At 39.9% G+C, this 15,664-nt stretch overlaps 1 protein-coding gene across 3 annotated transcripts in view; it reads left to right on the top strand.

The window, feature by feature from the left end:
- The window catches only part of fbxl17 (F-box and leucine rich repeat protein 17), a 558,587-nt gene that overhangs the window by 343,297 nt on the left and 199,626 nt on the right, over positions 1–15,664 (top strand). The window lies entirely within an intron of this gene.

Here is a 15,664-nt window from a genome sequence, read left to right as displayed (position 1 = left end):
CATCCAGGTCTCGTTGCAGCTCCCCCTTTCCTAATCTGACACCATTCAGATGATAATCTGCCTTCCTGTTCTTGCTACCAAAGTGGATAACCTCACATTTATCCACATTATACTGCACCTGTCATGCATCTGTCCACTCACCCAACCTATCCAAGTCACCCTGCAGCCTCCTTGCAGCTCGCACTGCCACTCAGCTTTGTGTCATCCACAAACTTGGAGATATTGGGTTGGAAATCCCAGATGCAGGTTGTGGATATACTGACATCCTATTTATTTAGTCATTGTAGAAGTAAAACATTTTATAAGTTCATTTTTGGAGCAATAACTCACATTTCTTATTTTCTGTTAGGTGTATTAACTTTTGTGATTTTGAAAATAACCACGTCATTACAATTTTTTAAACATTCAAGTTAATTTGATTGAAAGGAAAAAAACACCTAAGATGCTGGAAAATGCTTAACACATGTGAATATTACTTCCCCCCATCCTGGGTGACTCTTCGACTACTTGGGCAGAAAATCAACACAAAATACCTTTGGATAGATGAATGCCGTCGTATATCTAGCTGCTTGTTGTTCTTCAAATCAAAAGTTTTGCCCCTTAGTCTTTCTAACCTTAAAAAGTACCCCCTGCAATTTCGTACTGCTCCTGAATTTGTCAATATCTTGATGTCAAGACTCATCACAGATCACTTATCACACCTCCATACCATGACTTCCCATAGTAATTTAGTTGCAGAAGGAAACATATTTAATTGTTTATATTTGATTTACTTTATGTCCATTTCTAATAATGATAGACATCTGCATTATGATCTATACAATATTAGTAAGATATGTTAAAATTTCTCTTAGAAATTCACTGGATGTTTAAAATCATTAATGGTATCTGTCATCAATGCCTTCCAGTCTGATCAATGTCCATTTTTATTTCAGATTGGATTTATCTCTTAAATTGAAATCATGTAAGAATTTGCTGATAGAAATTCTAATTTTATTTCCTTAAAATGTTGACGTCAGTGAATTAAATAGCGCTTTGATACGGATTTGTTAGTTATGTTCCAGAAAGGTAATAAATAAAGACTTGAAATTTGTTCTGAAAATAAACCATCACACTCCACAATTTGAAATGGTATGTTTCATGCACCCACCAATGAACAAGTTTATTCCCTGAAGATTCACGACTTCACATCAGTGATTTTACATTTGTAGTAAATTAGGGAACGAAGCCAGCATGGATATTAGAGGAAAGTCCCTTTTCTCATCAGGGAAAGCATTGGGCATATGAATCAAAGTTAACTGGTTTATTTATTAACAATTTTTTTGATATTCAATAAGAACAATGACAAATTAATTGCTTACTCTTTTATCAGGATTGATTGATAGGTCAGGTGTTCTTCTTATCGAGTCCATACATAAGATTAGTTCAGCCAGAGTTGAATCCACTTCTCTGCATCTGCATTCAAAGGTGTCTGTCTTGTCGCTTCTTGTGCTACTTGTGCGTGGTGGTGGAAAGTTTGGTAGATATAGGGCTGCAACGTGAACGCTCTTTCCTTGATGGGTCAGGTAACATCAGATGTAATGTTCAACTTGAAACATTCAATCACAGTGTTTTTACCAATTTCTAATTTTGCATGGCAAAGTTCTGAGGAGGAAAAATCTGCAAGCTAGCGATGGAGCAAGATGGGCAGTTGAAATATAAAGTGTGGAAATGTGAAGTTATTGACAGCATGAAGACAGGAAACCATAATATTATTTAAATAGTGTGCAACTATTGAATGCTGAAGTTCAGAGAATTCATGGTACCCATTAAACACAAATGTAGCATAAAGATGCAGCAAATAATTAAAGAGTTTAAGAAGGAACTGCAGATGCTGGAAAATCGAAGATACACAAAAATGCTGGATAAACTCAGCGGGTGCAGCAGCATCTATGGAGCGAAGGAAATGGGTAACGTTTCGGAGGTTGTGTGCAATGTTGGCCTTTATTATAGTGCAAAGGTAGAGAGTTTTGCATCAACTAAACAGGACTCAAGTGAGTTCACATTAAAAAGGGAACATACATTTAATGAATTATGTGCTTGCCTTGAAGACAGTGGAGAGAAGTTAAAAAAAAAAATATTAAGCAGATAGGGCCAACACTTAAATAGATTAGTATTATCCATGTATGATTGAGTTGAATCATTCAAGTCCTAAAGTTTTTTTAGAATTCTCTATCCCAGAAAACCATAGGGACTGAATCATTAAATATCTTCAAGGTTCCATATACCAACCACCCTCTGACTCAAGGGAGATTTTGAGGCGTCTTGATCATTAACATAAAACAAATTTACACGTCACTTGTTGGTGCTTCGTGTGTACATACATATTGACTTGCCAACTTTACCACATAATGTAGATAACAATATATCAAGATCATTTGGGGATATCCTAACAATGTGGGCATGTGTTTTACGTACAGGCTTTTTGAAACTGGGTAATTGTTACAAGTTTGGCATATGTCAGCAGCTTGTTCAAGCAACTATTGATCATGTTTAATGAGTTATTTAGAGAACCGTTAGGTGTGAGTCAGAGGCCGTATATAGGTATGATTTATATTGAAGTGCTACCTCAAGAAGACCCGCGCAATGTCGTGCACAACTACATACCCCTCCGCGCTTCTCAGTGGGACCGGCCCCGCGCGGCTATATGATGCCTGTGCGCCTCAACGCGACCACGAGGTCGCGTAATTTGCGTGCCAAGGACACGTAGGTGGGACAGGCCCTTAAGGCTGTGGAGGCATTTTTAAACAAGACATCAGAAAACCACAAAATTATGGAGTTGTGCAGATTTTGAGCTATCAATTCAGCATAGACAAAATGATGCTGGCATTATTTTATCTGTTATGGTCAGTTATATCTATCACCCAAATTATATGTTTAAAGAGTAGTAAGAACACGAAGAATGTGCAAGAAGCAACTGTAGATGCTGGTTTAAACCAATGAACATGAGGCGGTTATTATGAAAGAAAAGATGGAACCGCTTAAACACAAACATTAAAGGGACACTGTTATTTTGGAAAAGAAAACTTAATCACCTTTGGACACAAGCACCATTTACAATGGTACGGGGCCTTGAAGATGTGGAGGCTATTTGTCATGAGGAGTAAATGGTTTCCCAATTGGGGATGCTTGCGTTTATCCTTCTATGATTGACAGTCCAAACGCACAGAGGAATATTTGGCTGACCTGAAAGAGTTGCAGAAGCACAACTCTATAAGTAGAAGAGAAAAATAAAAGTCAGAATTAGAAGTTGGAGAAAAATAAATCAGGCCGTGCTGTGCAAGTTTTTGTTTTGAGTAGCAATTATGCCACATGACCTAATTACAGCTTGATGTGATAGCTTCACCTAAATTCACTGAAGCATTATCTGAGCAATGCTCCATTTGTATTCCTTTAACATGGAAAATATGGGAACAGACAGGAAATAAATAGCTACCTATACTGTGTGTCAGTCTTCATTCTGTTTCCTTAACTATGAGAGGGTTGAGAACTTTTTATGATGAAGTGAACTATTTGTTGAAAGAATGTAATTTTGAACATTAGTACTCTGCTCCAATTTCATGTAAGTGGAACTGTCAAAGGTTCAAGTCTCACTCCAGAAACGTAATTATGACTACAACAAAGGGTCAAAGATTCAGACATTTTTCTTTCAACAGAATGTAATCAGAAGTGTATTGGGAATCATATGAACGGGAACTTTTATATCGATTAAACAAATTGATGTTGAAATGTGAAAACCTGACAGTCTTTTTGGACGGATGACTTGGTTCATCTTCATTCTTAACTATCATTGGATTTTGAGGTGGAAGGAGCCATTACAGCACATTACATCATCCCCTGATTACCACTTAAATGGGTGCTGAGGGAATCGATGCATTTAGCACTCCTTTTAAGTAAACATTTGAATTCTGCATCTTGAAATGTACAACAAAATTGCCATGATAAATAAATTAAGTGAATATGGAATCATTACACACATGGGAATGAACTAATGCATAGCTGTTAAAGTTGGAAATATTGACAGCTGGCTTATAACATTTAGCTCACTCATTGTTAATGCATATCTGTTTAAAATTTCTGCTGATCACTCTGGTAATCATTGCCTTTTAAACCATATTATTTGATAATGCTGCAGTTTTTGGACAGCTGTTATATTAGGGACGAGGCAGTGGGAGAGTTGCTGCCTTACAGCGCAAGAGACCCGGGTTCATTCCTGACTACAGGTGCTGTATATGTGAAGTTTGGACGTTCTACCTGTGACCATTGGGCTTTCTCCGGATGCTATGGTTTCCTCCCACACACTCCAAAGACGTAGGTTAATTGACTACTGTGAATAGAAATCGCTCTTAGTGTGTAGGATAGTGCTAGCTAGAAGATGATTGCTGGTTGCCGGTGGGTTGAAGGGCCTATTTCCGCAAAGTATCTCTAAAGTGGAGGCATCCAACTAATATCTGAAATATGTGAACTCACCTGTATTTTAATTTCAGTTGCTGCACTTTGGGGCAGCGGATGCATTTTACATTAAATTTTTACGTATTTTGGTCATACCTAATAAGAGCTTTTAAGACAGCAATTTATATTTTCTGGAGACACGTGAAACTGCAGATACTGGAATCGTAAGTAAACACCAAGTTTTGGAGGGATTCAGCAGGTCCGGCAACTTCAGTGGAGGAAATGGTAGATGACGTTTCAGGTCAGGACCCTTCTTCAAACTGGTGAAGGGTCAGTTGGAAGAGGTTCCCGACTTGAAACGTTGTCTGTCTATTCCCTCCACAGACGCTGCCTGACCCACTAAGTTCCTCCTGAATTGTTTTTGGCAATTCATACTTTTTAATGTTTATGAGCTTGAGAAAAGCAATACAACAGACACTGTACTGATAACTACTTCCTGTGACCAATAATTCAAGTTCAAGTTCAAGTTTATTGTCATATTCAAGAGTATGGTGAGGTACATGTGCAATGAAAAGTCTTTTCTGCAGCAGCATCATAGCAGCACAGATTAAGACACGTGAAATTCTAAAAGGAATAAGAATGTGCATAAACACAAGATATTAGTGCAAAAACATATTAATTAGAAGGAAAAAAAGCCCATTGTGGTTCAAGAGGTGGGCCCCAGTGTTCCATTATTAGTGTCCTGTTGTTGAAGTATGATTGCGTTGTGTAGGTTGCTACAACAACCTGTCAGTTTTGGGAAAACAGCTGTTCCTGCACCTGGTGGTGTGGGACTTCAGGCTACGATGCCCACAACCCAATGGTCGCAGTGAGAAAATGACATGGGCCTGATGGTTGAGATCAATGATGAAAGATGCCACCTTCTTGAAGCAGTGCGTCATGTAGATGCTTTTGATGGAGGGGAAGGCTATGCCAATGATGGATCGGGCTGAGTCTACCACGCTCTACCGTATTTTGAGTTCCTGTGTGTTGAATGATGCTTTCAGGATACTTTCTCCAGTACAACTGTTAAAGTTTGTTTATGCATTTGGAGACATACCGATTCACTTTAAACTTCTAAGAAGATAGAGATCTTTAGAGCCTTCCAAGTGAAATCCTCACAAGGACATTTACATCTGTTAGAATTTTTGTTTCTGAATCCATCTCGTCCAACTAGATAAGAGTACGGGTAAAGAAGGACCTACGACAGATATTCAATTGTAAAGCACCTGTTTCCTGAACTTTAATTCTCTCAAAATTGAATGTTTGTAGTTTTGCTTCAGGATATCACAATGACTGTTGCAAAAAACCCCAACTAAACAAGACTTCATCATCCTTTATTGTCATCTTGCAAAGCAACAGTTGTACAGTGCAAAATGAGAAGACGTTTTCCAGGGAATACCGGAGCATCGCACATAAAACTTAAACATTTCACGCGTAAAAATAAAAAACAATTAAAAAAACAATCCAGTTCCTGATAAAACAATACGAATAGTTTTAAAAAGTGCAGGTAAAAACAGCAACATTAAAATACAAGTAAAAACAGTCATAAAATGTCCAGGGCATCTGATTTAAGTGGCCAGAGCCAGTGCCAGAGTTATTACTCAGTGCCAGTTATTAAATTGTCAGTGCAAAGCAGCAGAATCAGACGGAGTGACTGTTTAGCAGCCTCATAGCCTGTGGAAGGAAGCTGTTTAGCAGTCTGGTTGGCCGGGCTTTGATGCTACGGTATCTCTTTCCAGATGGCAGGAGATCTAGATGTGTGTGGAGGGGTGCAGCCTGTCCTTTGCTATGCTCAGTGCTTTTTTCAGGCAGAGGTACACTTCAGTATCAGCAATGTACTGCTCAAGGTTTCAGAAGTGTGCTTCGCCTCATCTGCAGATCATCCCTCATGTACAGAGCTACAATTAATACATCTTCTTCCTTTGGCATTGTCTCCCTAATTATGGATGTATTTTACTGAGAGATTTAATAACGATGAAGCCTCAGGCTGCTTCCTCACACGCTGGTCTCTAAATCATTGCAGCTGGTGCCACAATTTACACAGCAATTCCATGGCGTGAGTGGCTACATTTGGAGGTGTAAAGTGATCAAAAAAAGAGCGCAAATGAAGCACAATCCCAACCCCACACCATCCTGCCAGTCTACAGCCTTCTATGTTGCCAGGGTGAAGCCAAACATAAACTTCAACCCAATGACATGAACATTGAACTTTCTAATTTCAGACCGTCTAAGGTTCATTTCCACTCCCATCCGGTTCTTTCTCTCTTTTTCATTTTCATCCCTTCCCTCCACCCCACTCGTTGTCAAGTCTCATTACCCTCCCTCACCTGGCTCCTTCTGCCCATCACCCACATACCAATCCATCTGGGGTTTCTCCCCTTTAGTACATTTTTTATTTCCCCTCTCCCCTTTGCTCAGTTTACTTATCATTCCAATCTCATCTGCTTCCATGTATATAATACCAGCGGGAGAGAAGGAGGGGAGAAGGAGTGGAGACACTTTTAAGAAGCCAGACAACTTTTAATAAAGTTTAGCGGGCATTTAACATTACCAGTCGGTTTACTTACCTTTTTTTCTCAATGAGCTTTACCTTCGACTACCTTCGATTGCCTTTGATTACCTACAATAGCATTACGACCTACTCTGACCTACCTCGACTAAACCTACGAGTAAAAAAATATAATTTTTTTCCATGGCGACCTTTTTTACCCACGGGCATTTTTCAGCATGTTGAAAGAAAACGCAGTGACCTAGCTGAGGCCTCGAGTTAGCGGGGACTCGTCTCGAGCATGAAGGAGAGTTACAAAGACCTCCTAGGACCTCGTGTTGACCATGCTGCGAGTATGAGTCGAGGTCAAACTCTTCTAAACTCGCAAATTAGGTCGCCGCAGTGGGACAGGCCCTTAAGTCTGAGTCTATCCTCTTGCTGAATGCAGCAGGGCCACCTGCTGGTTTTTCTTCTATTCGACCAAAGATGGTGCATCTTTGCATCCTCCTAAAGCAACATCAGATCTAGCTAGAGACAAAACAAACTGCAATGTTAAGACTTAGGTTCAAGAAGCAATTGAACGAATTAACTTGGTTCACATAGAGAAAATGTCATTACAGTTAATTCTTTATATTCAAACATAAATAGGAAAAGCTGCAAATAAACAGCAGGTTAAATAACATTTAGTTTAGATACATGCACCAGTGTCTAGTGAAAAACCTTTGTTGCGTGCTAACCAGTCAGCGGAAAGACTATACATGGTTACAATCGAGCCATCCACATTGTACTGATACAGGCAATAATGTTTTGTGCAATATTTTGTCCAAGAAAGTCTGTTTAAAGATAGTTCAAAGGTCTCCAGTGAGGTAGATAGTAGCTCAAGATCGCCCGCTAGTTGTTGATGCAGGTGCCTGATTAACTGAGGGAGAAATAGAGGTTAAGTTGGTGATCTTTCATCAGAACTTAAAATGTAACTATTTTACTCTCCACAGTGCGGATTGATATGGTGAATATTTTTTGTTTCTAATCAGTTTCGGGTACTAACATCTGCATTTTACCTTTGTTTCTTCACATCTGAAATACTTTTTTGCACAATTCAGATTTTAATTCCCATAATTAAATAACGTGGAAAATTGAAACTTTTGGTGCCAGAAAGTTTGAATAATCAAGAAGCGTGAATTAAGCAATTTTGAATTCACAATAATTAGTTGTTTACTGCCATCATGGAAAGTCTTAGGATGAAGTGGCTACAGGAGTAAAAGGGAAGACCATGAGTATAAAGGCTAAAATGGTTTTCCCTACTTGCTTTACTGAGAAACTTGCTATTAGAAGGAATAAAGACAGCTCGACGGCAATAGATTTTACCTTGCCACTGTTTCCATTGGTGTTTTTTTAGTTTTTTAAGATAGTCTGATTCCAAAGGATAGGCACCTTTATCATCAAATAACATTGGACCCAACAACCGGGTGGTGAATCTGTGCAATTCTTTGCCACAGAAGGCTGTGGAGGCCAAGTCAGTGGATATTTTTAAGGCAGAGATAGATAGATTCTTGATTAGTACAGGTGTCACAGGTACAGGGGAGAAGGCAGGAGAATGGGGTTAGGAGGGAGAGATAGACCAGCCATGATTGAATGGCAGAGTAGACTTGATGGGCTGAATGGCCTAATTCTACTCCTATCGCTTATGACCTTATAACCTAATGTCATGGATCATCTTTTGTGTGACCATCCTCTCGCCCTCTGAAGAGGTCAGTCATACAGGGATGTGGTTTAAGTTATTCCTAACCAGTAGACGGTAAAACAATTCACTCAAGGAATCTCCCACCGAAGAGAGAGAAAAAAACAGTTTTATCAAGTTTGGGCAGTGGACAAATGCTGTAGACTTGCACGGGAAGGTAGACGCTCCCGCCCCCTCGAGTCTTGGGCAGATGGGGCTCGTCAGCCTGGGAAGACAGTCCATCTAGGAGAGGGAAAACTCAGATTTAAAACCTCCACTGCCTTGTGGCCATATCCAGTCATGGAAAAGGCTCCAGGAGTAAACCTCAAGAAAATCCAGAATCGGAGCCTCTAAGGCAGTTCATCGTTGTCTGCAGCCTCGCTCTGGCAGCTCCTGCGACGGCGCTGGTGCCAAACTATAACGACTCTGCTGTTCCTTTGGATCGATCAGCGACGTGGAGAGGAGGGAAGTGCTACGTGGGCAACAGCCTGTCCTCCATATGACATCGCCCAGGCTTGCATCCAACCAGGATGCATCACCCATGGTCAGTCATGACCGAGGGGGGCCTACTATCAAGTTTGAAAAAAATGAGTTTGGATGACATGAATTGGTTCTGGCTTTTATACCTAAAGAGAATGCAGCATTATTCTCAGGGTTTTGGCACTATAGTTCCTGGATAGTGATTGATAGATTAGTCCTTGTGCTACAAGGTTGTTCTTTCATTTGAAAAATATTTTTTTTATCACTATGTGAAAATAAGAGGGCCATATCAATGGACATAATTATCTCTGCTTTTTTGATAGCTGCTAACTATTGGAAAAGTGGCAACACATGTTCATTTCACATGGCATTGTATGTGCCTTTGCCTTCTACTTAACCTTGAGCTAAACTTTTAGCAATGATTAAATCCACCAATAGCTACTACACTGTTCCATTTATCAGCTTCTGAGACCCTTATCCATGCCTTTGTCATTTTTTACCATCCTTTGTGTGCAAAAATTGTTCCTAAAGGCCCTGTCCGACTTAGGCGATTTTTTTTTTTGCCGACTTCCGGCATCCATCATAGTCGCAGCAGGTCGCCGAAAATGTTAAAAATGTTGAAAATCCAGCGGCGACCAGAAAAAGGTATGACTCTTTGGGCGACTACTCACGACCACACAGGCGTCACCCCGCGCATGACGTCTGGTTGGTCATGAGGTAGTCGCCCAAAGAGTCGAGCCTTTTTCTGGTCGCCGCTGGATTTTCAACATTTTGAAAATGTTCGGCGATCTGCTGTGAGTATGACGGGTGCCGGTAGTCGCCAAAAAAATATCGTAAGTGGGACAGGCCCTTTTGGAACCTATTAAATCTTTCCCCTTTCACAGTAAACCTATATATCATCTAGTTCTTGATTCCCCAACCCTGGTAACAGGCTCTGTGCATTCACCCCATCCTTTCCCCTCATGTGTTTATACAACTCGATAAGATCACGGTCTCGACCCAAAACGTTACCCATTCCTTCTCTCCCGAGATGTTGTCTGTCCCATTGAGTTACTCCAGCTTTTTGTGTCTATCTTCGGTTTAAACTAGCATCTGCAGTTCCTTCCTGCACTCTATAAGATCACCTATCAGTTTCATGCACTCTAAGGAATGAAGTCTAAGCCTGCCCACCCTCTAACAATTTATTGTATATTTATTCTCATTGTTGCAACTAATATGGCTGTAAAGCAACAGCAAGTAAGATTTTCATTGTTCCAGTTCATATCTGGTGCACATGATAATTAAACACTCTTGTCTCTTTTCTTGAACCCACCTCTTCTGCACTATTGTCCATGAAAATATGTTCTTATTCTGATATTGTTTAGTTTAGTTGAGAGATACAACGTGGAAATAGGCCCTTTGGCCCACCAAGTCCGCACCGACCAGCGATCCCCGCACATTAACACTATCCTACACACACTAGAGACAATTTACATATACACCAAGCCAATTAACCTACGTACCGGTACTTCTTTGGAGTGTGGGAGGATACTGAAGATCTCGGAGATAACCCACGTGGTCACGGGGAGAACGTACAAACTCTGTACAGACAGCACCCGTAGTCAGGATCGAACCCGGGTCTCCGGTGCTGTAAGGCAGAAACTCTACTGCTCCACCGCTGCGCCATCGTGCCGCCCTCCATTATCTCCAATTTTAACAAACATGTTTTAGGTTGCTAAACAGTTATGTACTCAACACTTGAGCTGCATTCCAATGATGTTGGGCCAGTTTATTCTACTTTTACATGCACTTATTTTTTTGTAGTTTTGTAAATAAATGTTGTTGAATTTTCCCAGAATGCAAAGATAGAGCTTTTGGAGGATTTTTTAAATGTATCTTTCCTTCCAATGATGTATAATTTTAAATAGTACAGATTAAATACATTTATGGGGGGCATTTTGAAAACAAATAATGTAAAAACAGTATGGATCGCATAGTACATGTATCATTGAAAGGGAAATACATTAGTTGAATTTGAGAAAAGTTTGGAAAACAAAATCGTAGTCAATTTTTAACCTTGTGTTCTGAATTACATTATGTCATGCAATATAGAGTTTTAACGTTTCATTCCACATTTCATTCCTTCATCACTGTTGACCCAATCAGAAATGAATCGTATTGTTTACTTTTCCTGATGCTTGTTTAGATTAAACTCCTTGAGCTACAATTTAGTACACTAGTCGCATTGTGGGAGCCAATATTTGAGACCATCGACACAATTATAATGGGATGTGATGTTTGAAATGATTCCCTTGAATCTGCTGTCTGAAGAACCACACCAACCCCCTATTTCACGTTCAATTTAAACCAGTCCATCAAAGGAATATTTACTCTTACAGATTGATCTAAGATGGTACTTGCGATGCCTCCTAGAAAATTAAATTTTGTCATGGAAGTGGTGGAAAATGGTATTGTTATCTCTGTCTGTTTGTCTGAATTGTGGACTTTCCGGACACAAATATACGTTCATAACAAAATCTGGCCAGAGGCAATTATAAGTCTGGAAATATTAGTGTCTCTTACGGTACAATTTGCTCTCAACTCTGGAGAAATCTGAAGTCCCTTGCCCTAGAAAGTGAGATATGATAACCAATATATGACAGTTCTAATTAGCTTCCCTTGGTTGTGAGTACATTGTGAACAGTAAAAAGGCCTCTCAGGGCTGCTTTTTGCTGCCAAGAACTTAGACTGTACTTTCTAATTAACTACATTCAGTCGTCAGTAGTGCCAAGTTGTAGATTTATTATCACAAATGTATCCATAGATATACTTGTAATTGATTGCCAGGCCAACACTTCAAATTATCAGATTCAAACTACATTTTAGCTAGTCCATGCTGTAATAACACCTTTGTATATTTTTTATCCAATTTTAACCCCTCTCATCCCTCTTCCATTCCCATCTGTTTCTAGTGTGCTGCTTCTTATTAGGATACTTTTACAAACAGCAATTGCACATTCAGTGTTGCTTGGATTCAACATGAAAGCTAATTAGCCACATCTTCCCACTGTTGTATTGCTTAAGTAATCTGGAAAGCTAAGAATCATTATTTTTTCTTCCAAGTGTTCGAAAAAAATACAGACAAATGCACACTTTACAAGTTTTCATGGGACCTGTCTGCTCCATATTTCCACTCATATTGGTACAGCTATTTTCCAGAATATTTCCAGTTTTTTGCCTGCTGTAATCTATTTTTGCAGAAACATATATTTCTGTCATTGATTATACCCTATGTGGAATTACATAACATTGATTGCTGAATGAATGTCTTTTCAATTGCCAACATAGTTTAATTTCATATCGTACTCTTGATAAACGATCTATTCTGTTTACTATCATATACAGCCTTCATTTCTTACAGTAACTGTGTTCTTCATAAACGATTTACGTATTCTGTGCAATGGGAGTTGTAACGCCAGAGTTCATGAATGATTGCCTGGGTGTTTCTAGCTTTATTAGACATATACTGTGATTTATGTTTTTGTACTCTTCAAACTTTACTGTTTTGCATTGTGCTGAGTGTACAATATCGTCAGAAACATGCCAAAACTTATTTCATTGTTTCTTTTGGCCTTGAGTATGGTGTTTTTTGCCCATCCACACAACTATGTATGTTTCAAGAAGGCGTCATGGTCCAAACTGGAAAAATACTGGGATGTTGCAATTATGATATATACTCTTATTATGTTTCTTCTCGAGACATAAAAAGAGCCCAAGTGACGATTAAGAACTCTGAATTAAATTATTTACATGAGTCGAAGCTCTTTGGATGCTTTATAGCCGCCCAAATTTTATTTTTGTGTACTTATAAGCTATTAGCAAAGTGCAATACAAACGATGATAGCCACTGGATGCATTAACATTTGATTGCATGGAGGTATTAGATCAGTGGGAAGAACATAAAGTAGTTAAATCACCCTGACTGGATGGGATGCATGCCAAGATTTTGAGGAATGTATGGAAGGAAATCATGAGATGATTGACCATAATCTCCCAGTGATTGGCAAAATAGGCAATGCAGGTGGTTATGGTATCAGGGGATGAGAGAGCATGAGGAGTTATTTCCCTTGCTCAAAAGAGGCAACCACAGGCCAGTCAGTTTAACCTCAGGAAGGCATTTGGAATCATTGATGCTAGACAGGATTTTGGAGAAAATTGAATTACTCAAGACAAGCCAACATGGATTTGCTCAGGGCAAATTATCTTAAATCAAGTTGATATCATTTTTAATTGAGATTATGGATAAAGTTGTTGAGAGTAATACAGATAAGGTGGAATGCAAGGACTTCCAGATGTCTTAAGAAAGGAACGTTGAAGCACTTAGTATAAAAGGGACATTGACAGCATGGATTGCAAAGGTGGTTATCTAGCAGGCAACAGAAGGTTTGGGTAAATGGTTGTTTTTCAGACAAGAGGAAGGTGAATAATGGTGAGGAGGGTGAATAATGAAACAGCTGTCATAGAATCATACAGTGATACAGTGTGGAAACAGGCCCTTCGGCCCAACATCCCCACACCTGCCAACATGTCCCAGCTACACTCGTCCGTCCAACCAGCATTTGGTTCATGTCCCTACAAACCTGTACTATCCATGTGCCTGCCTAACTGCTTCTTAAATGTTGGGATAGTCCCTGCCTCAACTACCTCCTCTGGCAGTTTGTTCCATATATCCACCACCCCTTGTGTGAAAAGGTTACCCCTCAGATTCCTATTAAATCTTTACCCCTTCACCTTAAACCTATGTCCTCTGGTCCTTGATTCACCTACTCTGGGCAAGAGACTCTGAGCATCTACCCGATCGAAACACCTCTATAAGATCATCCCTCATCCTCCTGTGCTCCAAGGAATGGAGTCCAAGCCTACTCAACCTGTGCCAATAGCTCAGACCCTCTAGTCCTGGCAACATCCTCGTAAATCTTCTCTGTACTGTTTCCAGCTTGACAGCATCTTTCCTATAACACGGTGCCCAGTACTGAACACAATAATCTAAATGTGGCCTCTCCAACGTCTTATCTAACTGCAACATAGCCTTCCAACTTCTATACTCATTACTCTGGCCGATGAAGGCCAATGTACCACAAGCCTTTTTGACCACCCAATCAACCTGCAACTCCACATTCAGGGAACTGTGCACCTGCACACCTAGGTCCCGCTGCTCTACAACACTACCCAGAGCCCTACCATTCACAGTGTAGGTCCTGCCCTTGTTAGACTTCCTATCATCAAGATCCTGCTGCAATTTTTCACAACCACCCAATTTTGTATCATCTGCAAACTTGTTAATCTTACCGTGTACAGTATGTTCTCATCCAAATCATTGATGTAGATGACAAGCAGTAACGGGCCCAGCACCGAACCCTGTGGCACACCACTAGTCACAGGCATCCAGTCTGAGAAACAACCTTCCACCATCACCGTCTGCTTCCTTCCATGAAGCCAATTTTCTATCCATTCAGCTATCTTTCCTTGGATCCCATGCAATCTAACCTGCTGTCCTGTTATGGTCTATAATAATTACCTAGACTTGGGTACGCGTTTCTATGTTTATGGTTGACCCAAAATTTGCACAGTATTACAAACTGTGTAGATAGATTGCAGCAGGGTATAGACAGGCTGGTGGAATGGGCAGAAACATAGCAGCTAAAGTTTAATGTGGAGAAATTTATGGGGTTACATTTTGGTGGGAAAAAATGGGAAAAGGCAAAGGCAATGTAGAATAAATAGAATAATGTAGCATTAAATAAAATGTAGACAGAGAAGGACCCAGGTGTGCCTGTGCACAAAATATTAAAAGTGACAGAGCAGATTGAGAAATTCTGAAAAAGGCATTCCCAGTTTTGGGCTCTATCAATGGATGCATTGAATGTAAAACGTGGAAGTCACGCTTAAACTTTATAGAACACTTGCCTGACCTCAGATAAAGGATTGTGTTCTATTCTGGTTGTCACTTAAAAGGAAGGAATGGGAATATTAGGGAGAGTCCAGCAAAGATTTTCAAAGATAGTTCCTGGAGGGGCTACAGTTGCAAGGACATGACTGTTTAGGACGAAAAGGATGTAACCTCAAGTGAATCGTTTGATACACATTTCTTATACCTTACATATGCTTCCTTGCTTTTCTTGATCAAACTTTCAATTTCCTTTGTTAACCAATGTTCCCCAACTTAGTATCTTTGTTTCTTACTCTTGCAGGGACATGGTGACTCCGAACTACCTTACTTTTAAACTCTTCTATGTTTTTTACATTATTTTTCCCTCAAGCTCCTGCTCCTAATCTACTTATGCCAAATTCTGCCCCACATTATTGAAATCTACATTCCTGGCCTTGAGAACCAACCACTTCCATGACTACCTTAAGCTTACTGAACTATGGTCACTTTCCCAACGTGTTTCTCCTCAGACCCCTCTGTTACTTGCCCTTCTTCATTCTCTCTGATAAGGTCAAGTACAGCCCCCTCTCTGGTAGGA

The sequence above is a fragment of the Amblyraja radiata genome, chromosome 3, assembly GCF_010909765.2.
Source record: "Amblyraja radiata isolate CabotCenter1 chromosome 3, sAmbRad1.1.pri, whole genome shotgun sequence".
Taxonomy (NCBI): domain Eukaryota; kingdom Metazoa; phylum Chordata; class Chondrichthyes; order Rajiformes; family Rajidae; genus Amblyraja; species Amblyraja radiata.
This window is presented reverse-complemented; position numbering and strand designations above follow the sequence as displayed.